The 25,827-nt window shown below is 51.8% G+C and overlaps 3 non-coding genes across 3 annotated transcripts; all 3 read left to right on the top strand.

Moving 5' to 3' along the window:
* Positions 1-14,417: 14,417 nt before the first annotated feature.
* Positions 14,418-14,611, top strand: LOC127057358 (U2 spliceosomal RNA). Its single transcript, XR_007776085.1, has one exon. It is a non-coding gene; the product is annotated as a U2 spliceosomal RNA (small nuclear RNA).
* A 3,775-nt stretch (positions 14,612-18,386) lies between these two features.
* LOC127057348 (U2 spliceosomal RNA) lies at positions 18,387-18,572 on the top strand. The gene has a single exon (XR_007776078.1). It is a non-coding gene; the product is annotated as a U2 spliceosomal RNA (small nuclear RNA).
* Positions 18,573-20,861: 2,289 nt separating this feature from the next.
* LOC127057355 (U2 spliceosomal RNA) lies at positions 20,862-21,057 on the top strand. The gene has a single exon (XR_007776083.1). It is a non-coding gene; the product is annotated as a U2 spliceosomal RNA (small nuclear RNA).
* The last annotated feature ends 4,770 nt before the right edge of the window (positions 21,058-25,827 follow it).

Raw genomic sequence — 25,827 nt, 5'->3', positions numbered from 1 at the left:
TTGCCACTTTGTAATGACCATAAGGGTGAGGGAGGGGGGAGGGGGCGGCGAGCAGTGAGCAGGAGGTGGGGTCTTGGGGGGAAGAGGCAGCACAGGAGCGGGGCCTTCGGGAGAACGGGTGGTGCAGGGATGTGGCCTCGAGTGGAAGGGATGGAGCTACTGTTCAAGCTCTGGTGGCCACTACTTTTAGGGAGCCTGTTCCTCTCCTGGTGGGACCACAAGACGTCCCAGAACAGAGAGGGTGGCCAGCAGAGCAGTGACAAGGTGGAACGGCAAGTGGAGGGCAATGTGGCCAGACAGTGGAGGGAGAAAGGGGCTTTCTCCCCGGGAGGTAAGAGGTGAACTCTGGGTTTTCATTGACCTAGAGCAGGAGCTGTGGCTGAGGTGCAGTGAAGGGATGGGCACATCCACAGAGCTTTTGGTGTCTGGATTTAAGAGCCAGAGGCAAAAGGCCACTGCCCAGAGGGCTGTGAGTGGGTGTTTTGCTCATAGTGTTGTGTTATGAATCCTGATTGTGGTGTTTTCCCAAGTTAATACAAGGTGATTTTCCTCCTTTTTCTTAAAGTTTCTTTTCTACACAGTGCATGGGAGTGGGGAAAGTATTGCCTCTTAGAGGCACCCAGTGGCCGGGGCTAGTTTCCCCAGGTTACTGGGTGGGAGATTAAGCAGATTGTGTGTTGTATTGTTGAAGAGGAGCTCCAAGCACCCAGACAGGGAATTGTAACTTCAACCTTTGAGCCAGAGGTGCTGCCAGCTGAGCTAGCCAGGCCGCCTAAACATATTAACCCATTTCACCGCAAGAGCAAACACCGAGTACTTCTGTGCTTCTCAGCAGCTGGGAAAGAGCCTCTTGGGGTAAATCCTCCCCTCCTCTTGCCCCACCCTCAGTTGCTCTGTGGCTTTTAAGGCTTCTCTTGGAGCTGTCAGCACCAGCTGCCTCTGCTCCAGATGCCCAGAGGAGGAGAGGTTGTCACGGAGTGTGAGGGAGTCTGGCCCTGCACCCCTCTTCCTGGGACCCACAGTGACTTTTAGTCAGCCAGTAAAACAGAAGGTTTATTGCACAACAGGAACACAGGTTACAGCAGAGCTTGCAGACACAGTCAGGACCCCTCCATCGAGTCCTTCTGGGCTTTCAGGGTGCTTGGATCCTAGCTAGGATACCCTGAATTCCGCCCACACGGCCCCAAGCCCAAACTCAAACTGCTTCCCTCCTGCCGCTCCCTTCCTTTGTCCTCCTTCCCGAGCAAAGGTGTTGACCTTTCCCCTCCCTTACCCAGCTCAGGTTACAGGCTCCGGTATCGTCCATCCCCTAAAGTTCTCCCCTGCTCTTCCATTCCCCACACAGACAGTCCCTACTCCATCACATCTCTCCCCCCTTCGAGACTGAACTGAGCAGGGTCACTCTGCCCAGTGACCTGGGGAAGTTCAGGGCCCCCTCTCCGGGACAACGCGTCCGCTATCAGGTTGGCACTTCCCTTCACATGGACCACGTCCATGTCATAGTCCTGCAGGAGCAGGCTCCACCTCAGGAGCTTGGCGTTGGCTCCTTTCATCTGGTGCAGCCAGGTCAAGGGAGAGTGGTCGGCGTACACTGTGAAGTGTCGCCCAAAGAGATATGGCTCTGGCTTCTTAAGGGCCCACACCATGGCCAGACATTCCTTCTCGATGGCCGCGTAGTTTTGATCCCGGGGTAGCAGCTTCTTACTCAGGTACACGATGGGGTGTCTCTCCCCCTTTTCATCCTCCTGCATTAACACCGCCCCCAGTCCCGTGTCTGAGGCGTAGGTGAACACCATAAAGGGTTTGTCAAAATCTGGGTTTGCCAGAACTGGGCCACTAACCAGAGCCTCCTTCAGCGCCCGGAAAGCCTCCTGGCACTGCTCAGTCCAGATCACCTGGTCTGGCTTCCCCTTTTTGCACAGTTCAGTGATGGGGCCGGCTATGGCACTAAAGTGGGGCACGAACCTTCGATAGTACCCCGCCATCCCAATAAAGGCCTGGACCTGCTTTTTGATTTGGGGAGCAGGCCAGTCTCTGATCACCTCCACCTTGGCTGGTTCCGGCTTCAGGCAGCCGCTCCCCACCCGATGGCCCAGGTAAGATACTTCAGCCATCCCCACCTTGCACTTCTCAGCCTTTACTGTTAACCCAGCCTTTCGGAGTCGGTCCAGGACTTGCTTAACCTGGGACATGTGGTCCTCCCAGGTCTGGCTGAAGACACAGATGTTGTCAATATATACCAGGGCAAAACACTCCATCCCCCTCAGTAGCTGATCCACCAGGCGCTGGAAGGTGGCCAGCGCTCCCTTGAGGCCGAAGGGCAGGGTCAGAAACTCGTAGAGCCCCAGAGGGGTGATAAAGGCCGATTTCAGCCTGGATTCTGCATCCAGCGGTACTTGCCAGTAGCCCTTTGTAAGATCCATAGTGGTGAGGTACCGAGCACCTCCCAGCTTGTCTAGGAGCTCGTCAGGCCTGGGCATGGGGTAGGCATCAGATACGGTAATGGCATTGAGCTTTCAATAGTCCACACAGAACCGGATTGACCGAACCTTCTCGGGGACCAGCACCACTGGCGAGGCCCAAGGGCTGGAAGATGGCTGGATCACCCCCAAAGCCAGCATGTCCCTGACCTCTCTTTCAAGAGGTCCAGTGACCCGAAAAGGGGAGCATCTTATAGGGTGATGTGACCTGCTCTCCACACGGTGGACAGTCAAATTAGTGCGTCCAGGCTGATTGGAAAACAGCTGTCGGTATAGATGCAGCACCCTTCTGATCTCAGCGTGCTGGGCAAGGGTCAGCTAATCAGAGAGGGGAATCGCCTCCAGGGGGGAACCAGCTTTTGTCCCAGGGAATAGATCCACTAAGGGGTCATCTCCCTGCCCCTCCCAATGTCCACACATAGCCAACACCACATTCCCCCTGTCATAGTATGGTTTCATCATGTTCACATGGTACACCCGACGGTGATGTGCCCGGTTTGACAGCTCCACCACATAGTTTAACTCATTCAGTTGCTTGATAACCTTGTAGGGCTCTTCCCAGGCTGCCTGGAGTTTGTTTCTCCTCATGGGGATGAGAACCATCACCTGATCCCCGGTGGCGAAGGCACGGGCCTGTGCCGTGCGGTCATACCAGACCTTCTGCCTCCTCTGGGCTCGGGCCAGATTCTCCCTGGCCAGGCCCATGAGCTCGGCCAGTCTTTCCCGGAAGGTCAGGACATACTCCATCACTGACTCTCCCTCGGGAGCGGCCTTCCCCTCCCATTCGTCCCTCATCAGGTATAGGAGCCCCCTTACCCCCCTTCCATACAACAGTTTGAAAGGTGAAAACCCGGTAGATTCCTGGGGTACCTCCCTGTACGCGAACAGCAAGTGAGGTAAGTACTTGTCCCCATCCTGCGGGTGCTGGTTCATAAATGTTTTTAGCATCATCTTCAGCGTCCCGTTGAACCTTTCCACCAGCCCGTTGGACTGGGGGTGATACGCTGAGGCCCAGTTGTGCTGGACCTCACATTTCTGCCATAAGGACCGGAGTAGGGCCGACATGAAGTTGGACCCCTGATCCGTTAAGACCTCCTTGGGGAACCCCACCCGGCTGAAAATTGTCAGCAGTGCATCTGCCACTGTGTCTGCTTCGATAGAGGACAAGGCCACAGCGTTGGGGTAGCGAGTGGCAAAATCCACCACCACCAGGATGTATTTCTTCCCTGACCGGGTCGTCTTGCTGAGAGGTCCCACTATGTTCATGCCACCTTCTGGAAAGGTTCTGCTATGATGGGTAAAGGCCTCAAAGCCGCTTTCCCCTTGTCCCGGGCCTTCCCCACCCTCTGGCAGGGGTCACAGGATTGGCAGTACTGTCGGACGTGAGTAAAGACCCCAGGCCAGTAAAAGTTCTGTAGCAGCCTCTGCCTGGTGCGCCGGATTCCCCGTGCCCTGCAAGAGGAATGTCATAGGCCAGGTACAGTATCTTGTGGAGAAATTTCTGGGGAACCACCAGCTGCCTCCTGATCCCCCATGACTCTACTTCCCCTGGGGGAGTCCATTATTGGTACAGGAACCCCTTCTCCCACAGGAACCTCTCCTTGCAACCTCTCCTCATGGTCTGTACCGCGCTAAGGTCAGCCCGGTCCCTGGGCTTCCGCAAGGAGGGATCTTTCTACTACTCGGCCTGGAACTCAGCAGCTGGGACAGGGATGGGGACCGGCTCTCTCTTGCTGGCTGGGTCAGAGAGGCCGCAGCCTCTCTGAACCATGCGCCTGGGCGTTCCCCGCCCTCTGGGTTAGGGTCCTGCACCTCAGGTCGAGTACCTTCCCCGTTGTCGGGGTGAAGTGCCCTTTGCCGACTCTGACTACCAGTCACAACCAGGGCACTCTGGGTGTTACTAGGCCAGTCCTCGAGGGCCCCTCCCATTAACACGTCCGTGGGCAAATATGGGTGTACCCCCACATCCTTGGGGCCCTCCTCGGCCCCCCACTTCAGGTGTACCCTCGCCACGGGCACCTTGAATGGGGTCCCGCTCACGCCCATCAGGGTCAGGTAGGTGTTGGGCACCATCCGATCTGAGGCCACCACCTCGGGCCGGGCCAGCGTCACCTCTGCGCCCGTGTCCCAGTACCCAGTGACCTTCCTCCCATCTACCTCAGGGGAAACAATGCACTCTTTCCGGAGGGGCAGCCCCGCTCCCACCCAGTAAACCAAAAACCCGGAGCCTGGAGCATCTAGCCCTCCAGAGGAGCTGACCTGGGAACCTTCTCCCTCCTTCACAGGTGGTATGTTGCCAGCCCCCCTTTCCTGGGAATGTAGCCCCTCCTCCGATTGGGTTTTTACCCAGTCCACCCTCTGCGGGTTGGGTCTGCTTGGTCTGTCCCTGAGCTTGGGGCACTGGGCCCGTATGTGGCCTCGTTGGCCACAGCGATAGCAGCCCATGTCTCATGGGTTCCCTTGAGTGGGTCGGAGGGACCTGACGCTGAATGTTCCACTTTTGGGGGGTTCTCCATAGGCCCCCTTTGGGAGGTCCCATGATGACTCTCTCTCTGCATTGAGGCAGGCCTGCTCCTTCAAGACTCCTCCTTGCCATCCCCTGCCCGACTGTCCACAAATTGGTCGGCCAGCTGGCCTGCGTGCTGCGGATTCTCCGGCTTGTGGTCCATCAACCACAACCTCAAGTTGGACGGGCACTGCTCGTACAGGTGCTCCAGTATGAATAGGTCAAGCAGGTCCTCTTTAGTTTGGGCCCCAGCTGTCCACTTCCAGGCATACCCCTGCGCCCGGTTGACCAGTTGTAGGTATGTGACCTCACGGGTTTTACGCTGGCTCCGGAACTTTTTCTGGTACATCTCCAGAGTCAGCCCAAACTCGAGGAGCAGGGCCTGTTTGAACAGTTCGTAGTCCCCTGCCTCCGCCCCTTTCAGTCGGCTGTACACCTCCACGGCTGTGGAGTCCAGTAAGAGGGTGAGAAATGAGATCCTGTCTGCAGGGTCAACCCTGTGCAGCTCGCAGGCATTCTCAAAGGCCGTCAGGAAGGTATCTATGTCCTCCCCCTCCTTACGTCAGGGCAGCAAATGCTTATCAAAGCTCTTTGTAGGCTTGGGTGCCCCCTCACTCACCGCAGCCGGGGCCTCACTGCTCCTCAGCTGAGCCAGGTCCAACTCATGTTTATGCTGTTTCTCCTTCTCCTCCCGCTCATGTTTACGCTGGTTCACCTTCTCCTCCAGCTCTCGCCTCTTTAACTTGAGCTCCTCCCGTTTCAGCTCCCTTTCATATTCCAGCCGCATCCGCTCCAAAGATGCCGAGCGTCGCCAGGAGGATCCCCTGCTGGGGGGTGAGCTTCGCCGGGAGCATCCCCTGCTGACCGGAGGGGTCACGGTGCCCTCGGTATTCACTGGGTTCCTCCTCGCCCTTCCCCTAGGCCTAGGAAGGGGGGGTCTCGGGAAGCCCTCATCCGCCGGCTGACCACTCCCAGCGGGGACAGACACTGGTGCCTGCGCTGCATCTGCCCGGCTGCTTCCCTCAGCGACAGGGCTCCGTTCATTCATGCGGTCTCCCTGCTACAGCTGGGCAATCAGCTGGTCCTTGGTGAGCCTCCCCGGGCGCCGCTCCCTCTGCTTGCACAGCTCCAGCAGGTCGCCCTTGTGCCGCTTGGCATACATCTTCCTGATGGCCACACACAGGTCGGGGTGCTCGCCGCTCCCCACGGTTTCCAGGGGGACCCCTAGTGCACCAGCCCTTCTTGAGATCACCACCTCTCTGCCAGGGTCGAGCTGCAGACTCCTCCACCCCGGGACCACTCACTGCAATCCCCCGGGGGACCCTGTTACTGCAAAGTCCTTCTCACTGGGCACACACTCCCAGGGGTTAACCACCCCTTCGTTTTACTGCTCCCCAGTCACTTACTACAGGAAGCGTCGTCCACGGGGTGCAGTATCTCCTGCCGCTGCCACCAGTTGTCACGGAGTGTGGGGGAGTCCGGCCCTGCACCCCTCTTCCTGGGACCCACAGTGACATTTAGCCAGCCAGTAAAACAGAAGGTTTATTGGACAATGGGAACACAGGTTACAGCAGAGCTTGCAGGCACAGTCAGGACCCCTCCATCGAGTCCTTCTGGGCTTTCAGAGTGCTTGGATCCTAGCTAGGATACCCTGAATTCTGCCCACACAGCCCCAAGCCCAAACTCAAACTGCTTCCCTCCTGCCACTCCCTTCCTTTGTCCCCCTTCCTGGGCAAAGGTGTTGACCTTTCCCCTCCTTTACCTAGCTCAGGTTACAGGCTCCGGTATCATCCATCCCCTAAAGTCCTCCCCTGCTCTCCCATTCCCCACACAGACAGCCCCTACTCCATCACAGAGGTGTATTGGGGTCCAGCCTGGGAATCTTCCTCCCTCCTGCCTATCCATGACTATTAAACCTGGGCAAGAGGAAGAGGGTAGCAACTGGGCTATCGACGTGCTCTCTTTCACGTAAATCAGTGTGACTCCTGGCCTATCCCTGCAGAAAGGTGTACCGCATCTGTGTCTGGTGTGAGCTCAGATTAGAGGAATTGGAGGCTACCTCCTGCCCTCCACTGGTTCCACTATGGAGAGACATGTCCTCTAAACCGACCTCACTACAAACCTGCACCAGGGAGTGGTCATCATAGAAGAGTTTCCTCTGACAGTTGGGAAAATGGGACCAGCGGTCCTCAGGCCATCTGAAACAATTAAAATCCACCCCCTACACCAAACACTGTGTAGTCCAGAGGAAGGGAGCCAGTTCCTTTCACACCTTAACTGGGGACCATAAACACTAATCTAGCAGTAACAAGTGCCATGGAGCACTGCAAATGTGAAGAACAAGACTCCAACCTCATCATTCTTCCCTGGCCAGGAGGGCCAGAAAGACAGGCCCCTCCTCCAATCACCCTCTGCCCATCAAGCCACCCTAAAGCTGTTAATGTGCATTTCCTGAATGCACACCATGTCCAAGTCCAGCTTCTCCAAGTCACTGAACATCCTACAATCTCCTCCTGTGCCCTCCAATCCCTGCCACGTTCCACGTTGACACTTTTACAGATGACTCTTCCCCAGTCCCTGCCCCCTCTGGCACCATCTCCGAGGGCCACCCTGCCTCACTCTCTTCCCACCATATTGGGTCAACCAATAAGTTGCATGGGAAATACAGCTCCCATCTCTGATTTTAAAAGGTCAGGTGGTCCAACTGGGGCAGAAGTCCATGCTCCATTGTCTTGTTGGGGATCTCAAAATCAGGGATTCACCTCACGTAAAGGTGCTGCTGCGCTCCCAGAAAACAAGCCACCTCCACACAAAGAAAGATAAAAGGGCTGTTAAAGCCAAGGATTGAACTAGGGACCTTTAGATGTTCACACTAATGCTTGCCCAATTGAGCTACTTTGGTACCTGCATACTGCTATTTTGGCCTGCTGCTTCTCTGTCTGGGATATTTTTATCGGCCATGGCCATGGCACACAAAAAGGATGTCATTGTGAGTGGCCCACGAAGACAAGACTCGCTTTTGCCTGCCATGCTCAGCTTGACTTGCTTCCTCACACCATTCCTGCCTTAGTTCCCAGGTTGACCTGGTGGCAGAAGGGGACTGGGGGCCAGTGATGCGGGGAGGAAGTTGAGCTGGACCATGAGCTAGACTAGACCTTGACAGTAAGAGTCTGGCCACCACTTGCTGCCCCACCTTGTTATCCTGGCTTCCCCCACTGGACGTCATTTAGGAAGGGAAGTGGGGCTTCTACCGCCCCTCCTCGTTTTTCACATCACAGAGGAGCACAAACAGGAAAACAAATGGCTGCTCCATACTTCTCCCACGAGAGGAACCAGACGACCTTAACTGTGGTGAGTAAGAAGTGTCTGACAGGTGACAGGGCCTGTCCTCGAGGAGCTGGAACAGCAGCTGACACCTCCACCTTGGCTCCACGCTGTGGTAAATGCTCATTGCCTGGCTGTGTGGGTGAATGCTGCTCTGGGCTCTGGAGAAAGTCTGTATTGGTCTGTCAACCCCCCATCTTCACTGAGCCAGTCTGGTAAGGTCTCAAGTGCCCCCTCCGGCCTGGCAGCTGAGAATCTGTGCAGACATCAACCCCCCTGCCAGCCCCACAGGCGGCAGCAGCACCAGCCCCCTCAGCACCACAGGGGCACTCAATGCACTTCCTGTGGGGAAATGGCTCCTTAGTGTCCAGCTGCTAGAGTGAGAGCCAGGAGACAGCAGTGTCTGGCTCACCTTGGGGGAGAGAAGAGACCTGATGAGAGCTGATCTTCAGTTTCCCCCGCAATGCTGGTCAGTTTTATTGCCACTGTAATAGTCAGTGCTTCCCTTCAGGGCTGGCCCTAGAGGGGTGCAGGACCTGGGACAAATCCCCCCGCTTTCTGCCCTTCCCCACTCCACCCCTTCCCCCATGTCCCACCCCTTCCTGCCCTGCATCTTCCTGCTCCATTCCATGCCCTCCTCTTCCTGCACCCCACTGAACAACTGACCACTGACAGGGGAAGGTGCTGAAGGGGAAGATCAGGAGCTTGTCCACAAGGCCCGAAGCAGGGGCAGAGCTGGCTGCCAGTGGGTGCTGAGCACCATTTTTTCCCCCCTGTTGGTTCTGCAGCCCTGTAGCACCCATGCATTCACTGACTTGGCTCCTTTCACGCTCTAAAGAGAGGAGCAGAACCAGGTGAGTGCCAGAGACTTCAGGTGCTGAGAGTTTGCCTGACACCTCAGGGACACAGTGTGAGGTGGTGTCCCAGGCATCTCTATGAAAGGAGCAGAGCAGGATTTACTTGGGATGGGGAGAGAATTGAGAGCATCAGTTTGTATAAAGGTATTGCGTGGGTGAAAGGCTGTGAGCAGGATTCAAACCTGCAGAGAGGAATACTATTGGATTTATCAATTCTAACACCTTAACCACTCAGCCATCACCATAATAAGGTTTCAGTACCAGAAAATAAATAATCACAATGAACTGGTCAATAATCACAATGCCCAGGCCTAAAGATTTCCCACAGCAAACCTGGCTCCCAAAGCACAGGGGGGATTTGTTCTCTTTGCTTAGCCATGTGCAGTTGCACAGAGAGCACCTTCAAAAGTCTCCCCTCCCACAGAGCGGGAATGGGAAATGATTCTCAACTTGAAGCCTGATGTGAATGAGAATGTCTGAACCAAGGGGACAGGTACTGGTCTTTGCTAGAGAAACCACTGTCAAGTTTTAGCAAATTAGGACAAATCAGCAAATAAAAACAACCTCAGGTATCAGTAACTGCTACAGGTTGCAAATTCCTACATGCAGCAGTTTCTGGCACTACACCTGTGCAGTTCTGCTCCCTGACTCTTCTTGGGCTCCTGCTTTCTCCTTAGCTCCGCCCCACTCTGGCCCAGACAGTTGCAGCTCACAAAGAGGATGGGACTCCCTCATTTGATTGCTTGGCCTGTCAGTCTGGCTAACTTGGAGCTTTGGCCTCTCTCCATTGCCCCTGGGGTCTGTCAGTCTCAAGGTCCTGATTTCCCATTGGCCCTTCCCCCTTCTATTGGGACTGGGAACTAGCCAACCAACCTGCCCCCCACCAAGTTTTAGTAAAGGGCCAAGAGCAGCCACATTACACAAACCAGGCCTGTGAGGGTCACCGATGGGCAGAGAAGGCCACATAAGCTGGTCCCATGATGTAACAGTCAGCAATCAGGATTCTGAATCCTGCAATCTGAGTTCAAATCTCAGTAAGACCTTGTGTTAGTTTGCAGTAAAGCCCTGGAGCTCAAAGTGCTCCTCTTTCCTGTCTCCAGTTGTGCAAGAGTGAGTCTTTTCCCTGCTGCTGAGTGACTCACACCCACTGGAGCCAGGTATTTGGTCAGGATGGCTGCAATGCATTGGGGCTCCAGAACTTGCTACCCTGGCTACTGCTGTCTGCAGTCCTGTAGTTTGACTTGATGGTTGGGATTCTTGCTGCTTCACCTAATGCCCACAAGTTTGGACCTTGTGCTTCCCACCACACTTTTCCTCTGGCCCACGTGGCACTTGAAGAAAGGAGTGCCAGAGCTGGGATTAATAGTCAGGGCTTGGCAGGAGGGAGAAAGAGTCCTAGGCTGGAGCCCCACACACCTTCCCTCCTCCAGGCACCTAGAGCAGAGGCAGCACAGCTCTGTTCGCTGCATACCTCAGCAGAGTAGGTGAGTTCATGTAAATACAGTCTGGTCCCAAAGCCTCACCCTAACCCTGGCTCCTCACTAGCTGTCAGGGGAGAGCTCATTCACACCTTGCTTACAAATCATAATTTTACATTATAAGGTTGGCCAACATTGCCAAAACCAATGCACCAACATTGTTAGCAAACACAACAGCTGGATGAGGAAACCAGTCTTTGTCCAGACTTTTAAAAAACCTGTTATACTTTCTCAGGTACAAATATTTTTCATACATTGTATCTGCTTTTAAAGTGTATGTTAACATTTCAATTTCCATTCAAATTTGCAACCAATGACAACATTGGCAGCGCTGCATGTAACTACCTTAACACCTGGGGGGTGGGGGAGGTGTTGGTGAAATTCGGGGAAGGGGGTGCACAGCCCCCTGGCTGGGGGGCGTATAGGGAATGCCCAGTTTCACTGAATTGAATCTCCTACAGCAGCACCTCAGTAGGTTTTTCAGAGAGGAGCTGCAGTGTCTAGGCAGTGGGATGCCTGTACCTTTAATAGCCCAGCCCTGGGAAGCCCATGCTGAGACGTGCTGCCTGTGGGAGGGGAAATAAAAAAGCCCTCTGGCCCCATGTTTGCAAACACTGGAGTCTCAGCCTACCGGGATAACTGTTACCCCTCTGCCCCTGCCTCTGCCGGGGCTTAACCCTCTGGCAGCGCCTCATCCTTGGGCTTAATTCTGGCTCCTTCCCCCTTCCCTGACTTTGCCCTTCAGCCCCTCTCCTAACTCTGCCTCCAGCTGCTTGACCCCCCGACCAGTCAATTTCCACCCCCTGCTCAGACCCTGGCTAGCCTCTCCTCTGATTTGCCTCCCTTTAAAAGCCCTTTAAATCGATATAAAGAGCAGTGTAGTGTGGACGGGTGCAGCATTAAATTGATTTCACGCTGTTAAAATAGGTTTAACAGCGTAGTGTTGACCAGGCCTCAGAAGACAGGAGGATACTGGGCTAGGTGGACTTTGCGTCTGAACCAGTCTCGCCGTTCTTATGTCTCCCTTGGAGCAGCAGTGACACCCAGTGGGCAGTCAGAATAATGCACAGAAGGTGTTTTCCTTGGCGCAGCAGTGACACCACGTGGCCAATCAGGGTAACACACAGAGCATGTTTCCCTTGGAGCAGCAGTGACACTTCGTGGTCATTCAGGGTAATGCATAGAAAGTGTTTCCCTTGATACAGCAGTGACACCCAGTGGCCAGGTGGCGTAATGCACAGCGTGTCTCTGCCTTCTAGGAGCAGTGACACCCAGGGACCAGTCACGGTAATGCACAGAGTGTGTTTCCCACAAATCTGAGTAATGCACAGAGCATGTTTCCCATGAAGTAGCAGTGACACCCAGTGACCAACAGGGGTGGCATCAGCCTCTTCCCATTTGGTGGAGGACTGAGGTGGGCTAGACAAAAAAATTGAGGGCTGTGCCCCCATCACCTGGCCCCACTCTTCATGGGGGCCATGCCTCTGCTCCTTCTCAATTAAAAGACAGGCTCCTCTCCTGGCCAGGGTTTACAGCAATACAACCTTTATTAAAATAAAATAGTAAACAGGGCTTACTCTAAATAAAGAATCTATATCTGTCCAAGTTTTAGTATTAAATTCAAAATCCTCTTAAATAACCCATCAGAAACCAAACCTAAATGAAAAATTGAAACCAAAAACAATGCTTAATTTAAAACCCAAACATTAAAAAACTTTGTTTTTAAAAATAAAAACTAACAAATCCCATACATTAATAATTTCAAAATGTTATCAAAAAAGTGTGCTACAGCAGGGTGATAAAATAATATAAAATAAAAAAGCCTGACCATTAAAACCTCCTATAAAGGAATTGAATACTTGAATACTAGCCAAATCTGTATAAAATATGCAGAACTATGTCAAAACCGGTATTGCTGGTCAGCCATTCCATCCAGCAAATGGCAATGAAAAGCTCCACTCCAACTTAAAAAAAAAATTCCTAAACCAATAAATCAAAATAGTCACAGCCTGCCTAAAAAAAACCTACAAAGAAGCAAAATTAAACCTATACCAACACTGGAACAAACTATGTAAATTTCCAATTCTAACTTCTTGTTTCTCCCAGGAGGAAAGTGTTTTTCACCCTAGTAACCAGGCTGTTACTACAGATTTTTTGCGATGCCACCTACTGTGCACTTGCCTATACAGCCACTGACCGGCCTTGGTCAATGTGACCTCACCATGGATGAATACCCCTACCACGGTATGTCATAGCGCACCTGGAATTCCCTGAGGAGGTTGCTGGGGTAAGCGAAGAGGTAGACACAGCTGCTGTAATATGCCCTGGCCCTAAAGGGACCTCTGATATGTCTGTGCTGATAGAGACCGATTCCAGTTTCTTCAAGGTATTTGTGGATTATTGCAGATGACGGGCTGGGGACCAGTATGTGAAAACCTCTGAATAATCTTATCTGGGGATACCAGCAAGAACAAATCTAAGACTAAGAATAAGGAGAGGTCCCCAAAGCCTCCTATGCAGAGACACTATCGTCCCTTTAAATCATTTGGGACAAGGCGGGATGAGAGATATGAAAGGGCTTTTCAGAAAATCATGATTTGCCCGATTCATGTGCCAGTCCTAGTCCTTGCTGACCCAAACAAACCATTTATCCTGCATACTGATGCCAGTTTGGAGGGTCTGGGAGCAGTCCCATACCAAGAAGTGGGAGGTAAACGTAAACCTGTAGCCTTTGCCAGCTGAGGACCGTCTGATAGGAAAACTCACTAACCCATCCACAAGCTGGAGTTCTTCGCCTTGAAATGAGCCATCACTGAGAAATTTCGAGACTACTTATATGGTGCTCAGTTTCAAGTATGGACAGACAACAGATAACAATCCACTGACTTACTTGTTAACAAGTGCTAAGCTGGATGCTACAGGGCAGAGATGGGTGGCCACTTTTGCTAGCTGTGACTTCAGCATTCAATACCAATGAGATGATATACAGAGTGTGATTTGTGGGAACCACCAATTCTTGGCTGGGGAGAGGATGTAAGCAGGGTCAGTTTGAACTCTACCCTGACATCTGTTGGTGATCTGTTGTAAAGGACTTTTAGGGCTGATGTAATTTGCATGGTCACATCCACCCTGCATTGCATGATTGCTTGTCCAAATCATGACTTCAGCTGCTGTGGGATCCCCAGTCTGTTTCTTATTAGGGCAGGAGTAATACAGTGTAGTTATACTGGTTATATGAATGAAGGACAGCAGAAAGGTACTTGGGATTTCATGATTGAGAGACTAACCGTAGCCTACATCATTCTTGCTACACAAGGCACATGGGTTCTACAACAATGAACTGGCAGGCAGGCAGGCAGTTAGTTCTCTCTCTCTCTCTCTCTCTCTCTCTCTCGTTGAAGCTGACCAGCCCTAATGTCTGTAGTCTCATCTCCTACTTTGGAAGCCTGCTATTTACCCCTTTCAGTCGCAAAAATGGACCATTGATTCCTACCCTTTATTTCCTATCTGCTAAAGGGTTACTGATCCATGAGAAGGAGGGGCTTGAGCCCTCTGGAGTAGCTCCTGACTGTGACTGGCAACCTCAGGCCAGACTGTTGAGAAGCAGGACACAGCCCCCGAATCGGTGGTGTGTTCCAGACTTAGATTTCACCAAGTGTCAGATTCTGGAGGACGTGCCTTTTATGACTTTGTAAACCTAAACTTGCTATTTGGGGATAATTTAAGCGTTCTGTGCAGAGGACTAGAAATGTTTTTATTAACCTGTTTTTTAATCATTTTAACATTCGCTGGAATCAAAGTTTTACATCGGTTCTTATCACTTTAAGAACTGCTACTTCCTCTATCTCAGGACTAGCTATGAAACTGATTTTTTGGAAGTGGGAGATGGAACAGCAGCTTCCTGCATCCACTGCACTCAGCGCCCTGTTATTGCGGCACTGAACCTCCAGGAATGGTGGCCCTCCCTTTGGGGAGAATATTGTGGCTGAAGAGCAGCGAAGAAAAGTGGTGTTGTCTGTCTTACCATTTCGTTTGTACTAGGAGTATGGTTTCAATTCATTCGTAACTCTTTCATCAGTTATTAGTTATGTCTTATTATTAGGCCTCTGAGTTGAAAGGCTGCTCTTGCAGATTTGACTTTGTCGTTGTTTGTGGGTCAGTTAAACAGCTGCTTTCTTAGTCTATTCTGTGTAGGTTCTTCAACCGTTCTCCTTAGTAGTATACCTTCCGGAATTAATTGCATGGTTTGGATCATTCTTTCCATCGTCTCCCCACAGAAGAGAAAATTTCCATCCCTTTCCCGTTGGGAAAATGCCACCGTCTTAACCTAGGAAACAGTCTCTGCAAATGTTTTGCCCAGACGAGGGCTAGTTCATAGGAGCAGAAGAGGAGGAAGGTTGTGGCCTTTGAGTCACATTTCTAGCGTGACTTAAGGAAAATAATTAAAAAAAAAAAGTGCCCAGGGCAGGTGCACGAGCGGCTCGGGGGGCAGCAGGTCAGTGGGTGGGTATTGTGCAAAGGAGGAGTGTATAGGGAACTGTCTTTCTTTCTTTCTTTCTTTCTTTCTTTCTTTCTTTCTTTAACAGACTTGTGTGTCAAGGGTTCTTGCTTTGAATTCTTCCACTGGAGTCTTTTTAGGGAAATGAGCCTCACTTAGAGTTACCTAGTTACGGTGTTCGTTGTGTGACTGAGAGCTCGTCAGGAGACCATCCAGCCTGCCTTCAGACAGCCCGTCCCGAATCGCAACACCACCACCAGAGGAGCTGGGAGAAGGAACACCGGCTGCCACTACGACCCTGCAGCAGCCTCAAGGATACAGAAGCTGTACAGAACAAACCACCTCAAGGCCGTAAGAGCGGTCCTCGATGGTCCCTCGTCCTACTGCACGATCCCGCCCAAGCGCCTCTACAACTACTTCCTCGGAGTGTTCAGTGGCGTGCCCAGGAATGACGCGCAGCGACCAGAGTGCCTCCGCCCCTGCCCCGCGTTACCAACGCAGATGACCTAGAGGCCGACTTCACGCCTAAAGAAGTGACGGCCAGACTCTCTAGAACCAAAAACACCGCGCCTGGAAAGGACGGCATCTCCTACAGCCTCCTCAAGAAGTGAGACCGCCGCTGCCTCGTGCTGTCCGACATCTTTAACTTATGCCGGCGCTTTGGCCGGTCTCCCACCTCCTGGAAGAAGGCCATGACCATCCTGATCCACAAGAAGGGCGAGCGAGACGACCCCAGCAACTGGAGACCCATCTCCCTCTGCTCTACGATGTACAAGCTGTACGCCAGCTGCCTGACAGCCAGGATCACGGAGTGGGCAACGAGCGAGGGAGCCATCAGCCCGGCCCAGAAGGGCTTCATGCCATCGGAAGGGTGCTACGAGCACAACTTCCTGCTCCAGACCGTCCTCCAGACGACCAGGAGGGCGCAGAAGCAGTGCACGATAGCGTGGCTCGACCTGGACAACCCCTTCGGGTCCATCCCCCACCATCACATATTCAGCACACTCCAGGAGTTCGGGATGCTGAAGACCTTCCTTTGTCTAATCCTGGATCTCTACAAGGACTGCAGCACCACCATCCTCTCGGTGGAAGGGGTGACTGCCGAGATTCCGATCTGCAGCGGCGTGAAGCAGGCCTGCCCCCTCAGCCCCATCGTCTTCAACCTCGCCATGGAGCCGCTCCTGCGGGCGATCTCCGATGGTGCTGACGGCTTCGACCTGCACGGCGAGAGTGTGAGCATCTTGGCCTACGCGGATGACCTGGTCCTACTTGCGGACGACCCCGAAAGGCTCCAGGGCATGCTCAACACCATCAGGAGAGTCGCGGATTGGACGGGACTCCGCTTTAACGCCAAGAAGTGTGCGTCCCTCCATGTTGACGGGAGTAGGACAGACTCGGTGCTGATGACCGAATTCCTCATCCAAGGCGAGTCTGTCATCCCTCTGGCGGAGGGGCAGGCATACCAACACCTCGGCACGCCAACGGGTTTCCGTGTCCAGCAGACCCCCGAGGACACCATCCGGGAGATCCTGAAGGACGCTGCCAAGATCGACACATCCCTGCTGGTGCCGTGGCAGAAAATCAATGCCCTCAACACTTTCCTGATCCCCCGCATTGCCTTCGTCCTGAGAGGATCCGCCGTGGCAAAGGTGCCCCTCAACAAAGCGGACAACACCATCCGGCAGCTGGTTAAGAAGTGGATGTCCCTACCCCAGAGAACCAGCAACGAGCTCGTCTACATCGCTCACAGGCATGGTGGCGCCAACGTCCTTCGCATGGAAGACCTCTGCGACATCGCGGTCGTCACGCACGCCTTCCGCCTCCTGACGTGCCCGGACGCCATGGTAAAGAACGTGGCAACGACCGCCCTGTGCGCCGCCACCGCGAAGCGGAGCTCCTTCCGACCAAGATGTAGCCACCTTCCTGAGCGGCTCCCTGGACGGCGAATTTGCCTGGGACAGGGGCGACATGGCCTCACTGTGGACCCGTGCTCGCAACGCCATGCACCAACTGGGAAAGCGACTGAGTTGTCGCTGGGTGTGGAGCGAGGAACGGCGGGAGCTGGGAGTCCTGGTACCGCGGATCGAGACAGAGGGCAACACCATCGTCAGCTCCGGAGCCAGAGGCTTGCTGGAGAAGTCCCTGAAGGCTGCCGTCCACGCGCTCTATGTGGACACCCTGAGGAAAAAAACGGACCAGGGCAAGGCCTTCAAGGTCACCAGCAAGTGGGACTCCAGCAACCACTTCCTCCCTGTGGGCAGCTTCACCCGATTCGCCGACTGGCGCTTCATACACCGCGCCCAACTGAACTGCGTCCCGCTCAATGGAGCCATCCGCAACGGGAACCCGGACAAGCGCTGCAGGAAGTGTGGGTACGCCATGGAGACCCTGCCCCACGTCCTGTGCAGCTGCAGGCCCCATGCCAGAGCCTGGCAGCTGCACCACAACGCCGTCCAGGACCACCTAGTGAAGGCCATCGCCCCGCACCTGGGAGAGATCGCTGTCAACCGCACCATCCCCGACACCGACAGCCCACTGCGCCCAGATATCGTTGTCACGGACGAGGACTGGAAAAAGATCATCCTCATCGATGTGATGATCCCATTCGAGAACAGGATCTCGGCTTTCCGCGAAGCCCGAGCCTGCAAACTTGAGAAATATGCTCCCTTGGCGGACACCCTGCGGACAAAGGGCTACGAGGTCTACACCGACGCTCTGATCGTTGGGGCCCTGGGTGCCTGGGACCCCTGTAATGAACGTGGACTTCACACCTGTGGGGTGGGCCGTCGCTACGCGCGGTTCATGAGACGCCTAATGGTCTCGGACACTATTCGATGGTCTAGAGACATTTACAGAGAGCACATCACCGGCCCCCGCCAATACCGAGTGTGAGCCGGTGTGACTTTGTGAACCCACAAGGGGGAGGAAACTTGTGGACCTCCCCTGCTGGCCTTTATCCCCTGAGCCCTGAACCCACCGAACCGAACTCCACCATGTGAGGGTCATCCTATCTCCATTACCCAGCCCGCTTATCTTTACCCATGACTCTCTGTAACCTGTATGTATGAGCGATGTACCCCCACTGCTTCCTGACCGTATCTTGATCTCACCCACCGTACACCCCGCATTGGGAACATGGCAGACTGTATATGTGCCGTTCAATACCAAACTACTAGCATCCCCCTATACTCTGCATGCTACCCCCGATGATCAATAACTGACTTTTCAAACTCTCTCTATCGTTTATTTTTAAACATTTTCTAATAAACTTTTAAATCTGTTCTTATCAGTTTAATATCTGATCTGTCCTTTCTTTGAGGACTGTATATTAAATTGATTTTTGAAACAGGGGGCCGGAATAGGAGCTTGCTCTGTCCACCCCATGCATTGACCTGGTATTGCAGTGCCTCCAGGACCGGTGCCTCTCCTTCTGGAGAGAATCTTCTGGTTGGAAAAGCGGAAAGAATTTGACTGTAATGCTGCCCCTTTAGAGCAGATTTGTTCAAGTTGTTGAAAACAAGGTGGAAGCCCTTGTCGTCTTTACACTAAAATATTGTTATGTTTTCTCGGGGTCTAATGTTTTGTGAGGCTGTGGATAGCTATGTGAGGTTCTTTGTCTTGCTAGAGGCTTGTTTAAGGAACTGGGATCCTTTTTTTCTGCTGTGAGTCTTTTCAGTCGTTAGTAGGAGGGATGAAGGCTTTCTGGGCTGCTGGGGAGATGGTTGGTTGATTGTTTGTTTGCAGAGGCAGAGAGGGCGCTGTTTAAAGCTGTTCCCGTGTATCAGGTCAGGTTAGCTGCTGCTCACCGAACCCCAAGGATCTCATGTGAGCTGCTTTGTAGCAGAGGCAGACCAAGCAGCAGGTACAATGCCACATCGCACCCCGGCAGGCAGATAGAATCTCAATGACCGAGAGACTTTTTCCGTTGGACCGTAAGAACCGGAGCCATAAACTCACTAAATGTTAAATCTCACCAAATGAGGATCAATCCAGCCTCATGGTCGTATCCACTTGTTATACTCCACACCTGAACATAGCCCTCATAAGAACAACTTACCCTCCTATCTCAGTGTCTGTCCATTGACCCGTTAACCTTTTACTCCCAGTTGGGGCTATTGCAGATGATGTATTCCTTACACCACCTGATCTTAAACTGAATTTTGCACCCCCTCCATAATCTGTAACATTATTCCCTGACCACCAGAAAGGAAAGGTCTACGCCTAAACTGTGTAGCGTACACTTTTTTCCCTCCCCCGCCATCATCATCTTAGTGAAATCCGATGTTGTCTGGGACCTCAGGAGGTCCAACCCACTGCTCAAGGAAGGACTGATCCCCCACTAAATTCCTATCTGGCCCCCTCCAGGGTTGAGCTCGCAACCCTGGGTTTAGCAGGCCAATGCTCAAGCGCCTGAGCTATCCCTCTCCCCTACGTTGACACTTGTTCAAGATCTCGGCTCCTGCTCCTTTGCAAGGTGTGTGCATCTGCTCTGGGCTTTAAGCCCGGCTCCCTCCGCCATGCGCCTGGGTGTCAGCCGGACTCTCAGGAGAGCAGCTTTCCCCCTCCCCCGGCATCCCAATCTCCGTCCCGCTGGGGAACAAGCAGGGGAAGCCCTGAGAAAAGACTCTTTTGAGGGCTGGAGGCTGGCGGGGAACTCTCATTTCCATACCCAGGTTGCATTGCGTGCGGCGAAGTGAGTCGCTGGCCAAGGGGCTGGTTTTGCTCCCAATGTCCCTGGTTCCGATGAGCCAACTTGGGATTTAAATGGGTTCAATTACATTTCCTCTCAAAGGGAGAGATTTAGTGGGGCTGTCAGTGTTGTCACTGCAAGTTGAGCAGAAGGCGCCTTTCCCCTGGCAGTGCCTCTGCAGCTTGTTCTGGTTTTTCTTCACATGGTAGAAATCTTGTGTTCTCCTGTGCTTCATCACTTCTGAGAAGATAAGCAAAGCAAAGCACTTTCCCTGGAGAGGAGCATTTCCCATTTTCTCCCCAGTTTTGTGAGGTTGGTACCTCATGTAGTGGGAAGAAAGCAGAACTGTGGTTAGACTTTTGCTCCATTAATAGAGTGGTGGTGTGTGTCTCCTTGGCCAGCTGCTGCCTGTTTGTGGCTGTTAGATGACCCTTACCAATGATGGCAGGGGGACAGCTCTCTCTTGTGTTCTGCAGTGATGCTGCAATGTTTTGTTGTGCCCTTTCCCTGCTGCAAAGCAGGCAGGCTTGGTGCTGGCAGAGGTGAGTCGAGCCCAGGTTTCCTTAGGCAGATGCCTGGTTGAGAACCGGTACTGCAGCCTATCCCTTCTTAGTCAGGCAGGCAGGCAGACAGTTTCCTTAGTCATCTGTTGTCGAAGCTGACCAGCCCTAATGTCTGTAGTCTCGTCTCCTACTTTGGAAGCCTGCTATTTACCCCTTTCAGTTGTAAAAACGGACCATTGATTCCTACCCTTTCTTTCCTATCTGCTAAAGGGTTATTGATCCATGAGAAGGAGGGGCTTGAGCCCTCTGGAGTAGCTCATGACTGTGAGTGGCAACTGCAGGCCAGACTGTTGAGAAGCAGGGCACAGCCCCCGAATCTGTGGTGTGTTCCAGACTTAGATTTCACCAAGTGTCAGATTCTGGAGGACGTGTCTTTTATGACTTTGTAAACCAAAACTTGCTATTTTGGGATAATTTAAGCATTCTGTGTAGAGGACTAGAAATGTTTTTATTAACCTGTTTTTTAGATCATTTCAACGTTCGCTGGAATCCAAGTTTTAAATCTGTTCTTATCACTGTAAGAACTGATACTTCCTCTATCTCCGGACTAGCTATGAAACTGATTTTTTGGAAGAGGGAGATGGAACAGCAGCTTCCTGCATCCACTGCACTCAGCGCCCTGTTATTGCGGCACTGAACCTCCAGGAACGGTGGCCCTCCCTTTGGGGAGAATATCGTGGCTGAAGAGCAGCGAAGAAAAGAGGTGTTGTCTGTCTTACCATTTGGTTTGTACTAAGAGTATGGTTTCGAGTCATTTGTAACTCTTTCATCAGTTACTAGTTACGTCTTATACATACCCTCATACATACCTAGCCCTCTGCTTGACTCCTTCATCCCCCCGCCGCCACCCGCAACCCTAGCCCTGACTCTGGCACCCCCACCCATACCCAGCGCCCCCTCTGCCCTGACACCTACACCCCCTCACATACCCAGCCCTGACTCCAGTCCTCTGCCCCCAGCCCTCTGGGTCCTGGCCGCCAGCCCCGCACAGCCCACTGCTGGTCTGGGGTTCTGGCTGACGGACCCTTGCCAGCCGGGGTCCCGGCCGCAGGCCCCACTCAGCCCACTGCCAGCCTAGATGAACAGAACCCCAGACCAGCAGCAGGCTGAGCAGGCCGGCAGCATAAGATCAACATTTTAATTTCATTTTAAATGAAGCTTCTTAAACATTTTGAAAACCTTGTTTATTTTACAATATAACACTAGTTTAGTTATATAATGTATAGAATTATAGAGGGAGACCTTCTAAAAAACGTTAACATATTACCGGCACACAAAACCTTAAATTAGACTGAATAACTGAAGACTCGGCACACCGCTTCTGAAATGTTGCCGACCCCTGAGCTAATGTTACTTAGGGTTCACTTGACTATGTTCAACCTGAAATCAAAACCTAATAAACACAGAATAAAAACTTAGGGAAACTGAGCTTAGCCTAGTTCCCTTGAAACTTAAAGTTTAAGAGCAAGTACAGCCTACTGATAGTAGATAGAGAGAGAGTGGAGGAAGTAAGTCAGAATGATAGAGCAAAGTGCTCTAGCGGGATTGGTTACCTCTTTCATAGGGTATAAGTGCCGGTAATCCTTCCTCCTATGCCCAAATTTCATTCCTCACTCAAAAAACATTAGGGTACACTTACTTCATAGGCTAGTATGTTTGTGCATGTTGATGACATCTACATATGCACATAAGTTCCCTTGTGGTGTAACTGTTAAGTCTGTAGATACAACACTGAAAAAACCTCTATGCCACTCTGCATTGTCGATTGGTCAAGGTAAAGGTCTGAGACAGGTGTGAGTACTTATCTATTTAAGTAACATGATAAAGGTCATTTTTCCTTTCTTAGTAAAAGGTCACAACATAGATTTGCTAACTTTGCCTTAGCTTAACATAGAGGATATGGCCTGTTGGTCCTTGTAAGTCATGTCCCGCAGTTCCCTAATCATTTTTATTGCCCTCTGCTGGACTCTTTCCAGTTTGTCCACATCCTTTCTCACGTGGGTCCCAACCCCAAAAGTACTCACATTTCCCCTCAATGGACCCAAAATGCTGGCTTAAAATATGTAAATAGGGTGCTGCCATGCAAGACCGGTGCTAGAGTTTTTCACGCCCTAGGCGCACGGCCATTTTGCCGCCCCGCGCGCCGCTCCAACGGCTCCGGTGGACCTGCCGCAGCCATTTCTGCGGAAGGTCCGTTGGTCCACGGCTCCAGTGGAGCTGCCACAGCCGTGCCTGTGGTAGGTCCACCGGAGCCACGCGGTGTAGAGAAATCTCTGTATTAACTATCTCTATAAATCTTTATAACGTTGCAGTGTGTTATTTTGTATTAAGTATCTTTCTGTATTAAGTATCTTTATGACATTGCATCTGGCATGATGTTATCTTGTATTTCATATGACTTGGCATTGTGCCTCTTTATTTTCATACAACTTTGTATTAGATCCCTATATAGAAAATTGGTAGAAAACTTTGTATCAAATGTTATAGCCCCTAAGGATAGTATAGTTAAAGTAAAAGAAACATGTGCCTTTTTGCTAGAAGTAGAATAAGATCTTCCCCCCACTCTGTAATCAATTGCCCTATTGACTGAATGAGATGTGAATGAATGAGGCTTGGAAGACACCCACCTCCAGACAGCTACAACAGTTGAAGAGGGAATGGGAGCCAGAGCAAAGGACAATACAACTTGTCAAGTGGGCCCAGTAAAGAAGAGCAGACATATTGATGGCCTCAGGGATTAGAAGCAAGCACCTTCTTTAGAAAACACCCTCTTTGAGCAGCATTGGGACAACACCCAAAGAAAAACAGCACAAAGACCAATGGACACAGACCAACGGACACAGACTCAGATTTTGAATCTGGTCTAGATTTGCATAAGAGGGAAGCTGCTATAAATACAAGGTGTCTTGCAGAAGGACCCCGGGTCTCGTCTTGTCACCATCGGAGCATCCATCCGGATCGGCAGAAGCCCGGCTCCACCACTCCCCCATCTAACTCACCTGGCCAGTGCAGTTAAAGGGAGCAACTAGTCGGTAACAACAGCAAGACGGAGTGTGTTTGTGTCTCTGTGTGTGTGTGAATGCATGACTGTGATATATATCTCATATGCATATCATAAGAGTATTAATTGATACCTGTATTACTAATAAATGTGGCATTTTGCCTTAATCCCCCTGAAAAGATCCTGTATAGTACTTTGAGTACAACAGCGGGACCAGCAGACCGTCCGCAGGCATGACTGCGGCAGGTCCACTGGAGCCGCCTGCCGCCCCCCGCAGCAAAATGCCGCCCGCCGAAAATCCTGGCACCCTAGGCTATTGCCTAGTTCGCCTCAATGGAAGCTCTGGCCCTGCTGCCATGGTCAAGTCACTCCCGAGCTCTCCAGTGGAGCCTGCTGGCAGAGAACAAGGTGAAAATTAGCCAGGATGTCACTCTGTCAAATCCCTGTGCTCCCTGCAGGTGGTACCGGAAAGCTACAAGATGGCTCACTTCCCATTCTCTCATCAGCTTCAGGCCCCAGGGTTACAAATGCACAAACCAGCTGGGATTCTCCCCTGGCCTCAGGGTGTGGGGCTGCTCTGAGGGGATGGACTTGCACTCTTGGGATATTAGTGCAAAGATACAATTTCAATTTCTCTTAGAGAAATTGGAGGGCAATTTATATTTGGTAAAAATCTTATTTAGTGAAAGGAAAGCTGCAGTGACAGCCTGCGTACAGGGGTGCAAAACACTTTCCTCCTGGGAGAAACAAGAAGTTAGAATTAGAAATTTACATCTTTTGTTCCAGTGTTGGTACAGGTTTAATTTTGCTTCTGTGTAGGTTTGTTTCAGTTTGTGACCGTTTTGGTTTATTGGGTTGGTTTGGTTTTTTTATTTGGAATGGAGCTTTTAACTGACATTTGCTGGATTCGAATGGCTGACCTGAAACACCGGTTTTGACATAGTTCTGCATATTTTATACAGATTTGGTCAGTATTCAAGGATTCAATTCCTTTATAGGAGGTTTTAGTGGTCATGCTTATTTATTTGATGTTATTTTATCATTCTGCTGTAGCACACCTTTTTGATAAAATGTTGAAGTTATTAATTTACAGTATTTATTAGTTTTTATTTTTAAAAACAAAGTTTTTCTTAATGTTTGGGTTTTTAATTAAGCATTGTTTTTTGTTTCAATTTTTCATTTAAGTTTTGGTTATTGATAGGATCCTAAAGAGAGCTTTAGATTTAATACTAAAATTTAGAAAGATTTAGATTATTTAAAACCCTGTTTACTATTTTAATAAAGGCTGTATTGCTCTGAACCCTGGCCAGGGGGTAGAGGAGATGAGCCTGGCCTTTAACTGAGAAGAAGCAGAGGCATGGCCCCCATGAAGGGTGGGGCCAGATAATGGGCGGCACAGCCTCTCAATTTTTCTTGTCTAGCCCACCTCAGTCCCCCACCAAACGAGAAGAATCTGATGCCACCCCTGCTGGTCACTGGGTGTCACTGCTGCTCCATGGGAAACATGCTCTGTGCCTTACCCAGATTGGTGGGAAACACACTCTGTGCATTACCATGACTGGTCCGTGGCTGTCACTGCTCCTAGAAGGCAGACACATGCTGTGCATTACGCCACCTAACCACTGGGTGACACTGCTGTATCAAGGGAAACACCTTCTGTGCATTACCCTGAATCACCACGAGGTGCCACTGCTGCTCCAAGGGAAACATACTCTGTGTGTTACCCTGATTGGCCACTGGGTGTCACTGCTGCTCCAAGGGAGACAGAAGAACGGCCAGACTGGTTCAGACGAAAAGTCCATCTAGCCCAGTATCCTCCTGTCTTCTGACAGTGGCCAGTGCCAAGTGCCCCAGAGGGAATGAACAGAGCAGGGAATCATCAAGCGATCCATCCCCTGTTGCCCATTCCCAGCTTCTGGTAAACAGAGGCTACAGGCACCATCCCTGCCCACCCTGGCTAATAGCCCTTGATGGATCTATCCACCATAAACTTATCTAGTTCTTTTTTGAACTCTGTTATAGTCTTGGCCTTCACAACATCTTCTTGCAAGGAGTTCCACAGGTTAACTATGCAACTGCCCTGAGTTTGCCCCTGCTCCCCTCCCCGGGTTGTATATGAGGATGAGGAGAGTCATGATGTGTCTGTCACTGGCTGGTGCCTCACTTTCCTCTAGGCAGCAGTGCTGCAGGCAACTTTGTTCAGTGCCCATGCAACTGTGTCTGGGGAAGGGGGAGTAGAGGCTCATGCTTTCCAGCCCCATGCCCCTCCCCCAGCAGCTGGGGAATCCAGGTCAAATTTAACCCTGGTAGCTGGGCTGGGATTAGCCTGGGCTGGGGTAGGGCTGGGGAGCAATTAGAAAGGAGATAGATGCACCTGCTGTGAGGGAAGATCCTCTCATTCCCTGCCAACTGCCCTCACTCCTTGCAGCA

This window comes from Gopherus flavomarginatus, chromosome 8, assembly GCF_025201925.1.
Source record: "Gopherus flavomarginatus isolate rGopFla2 chromosome 8, rGopFla2.mat.asm, whole genome shotgun sequence".
Classification (NCBI taxonomy): Eukaryota; Metazoa; Chordata; order Testudines; family Testudinidae; genus Gopherus; species Gopherus flavomarginatus.
Note: the sequence above shows the minus strand (reverse complement) of the source record. Positions and strands in the feature narration are given on the sequence as shown.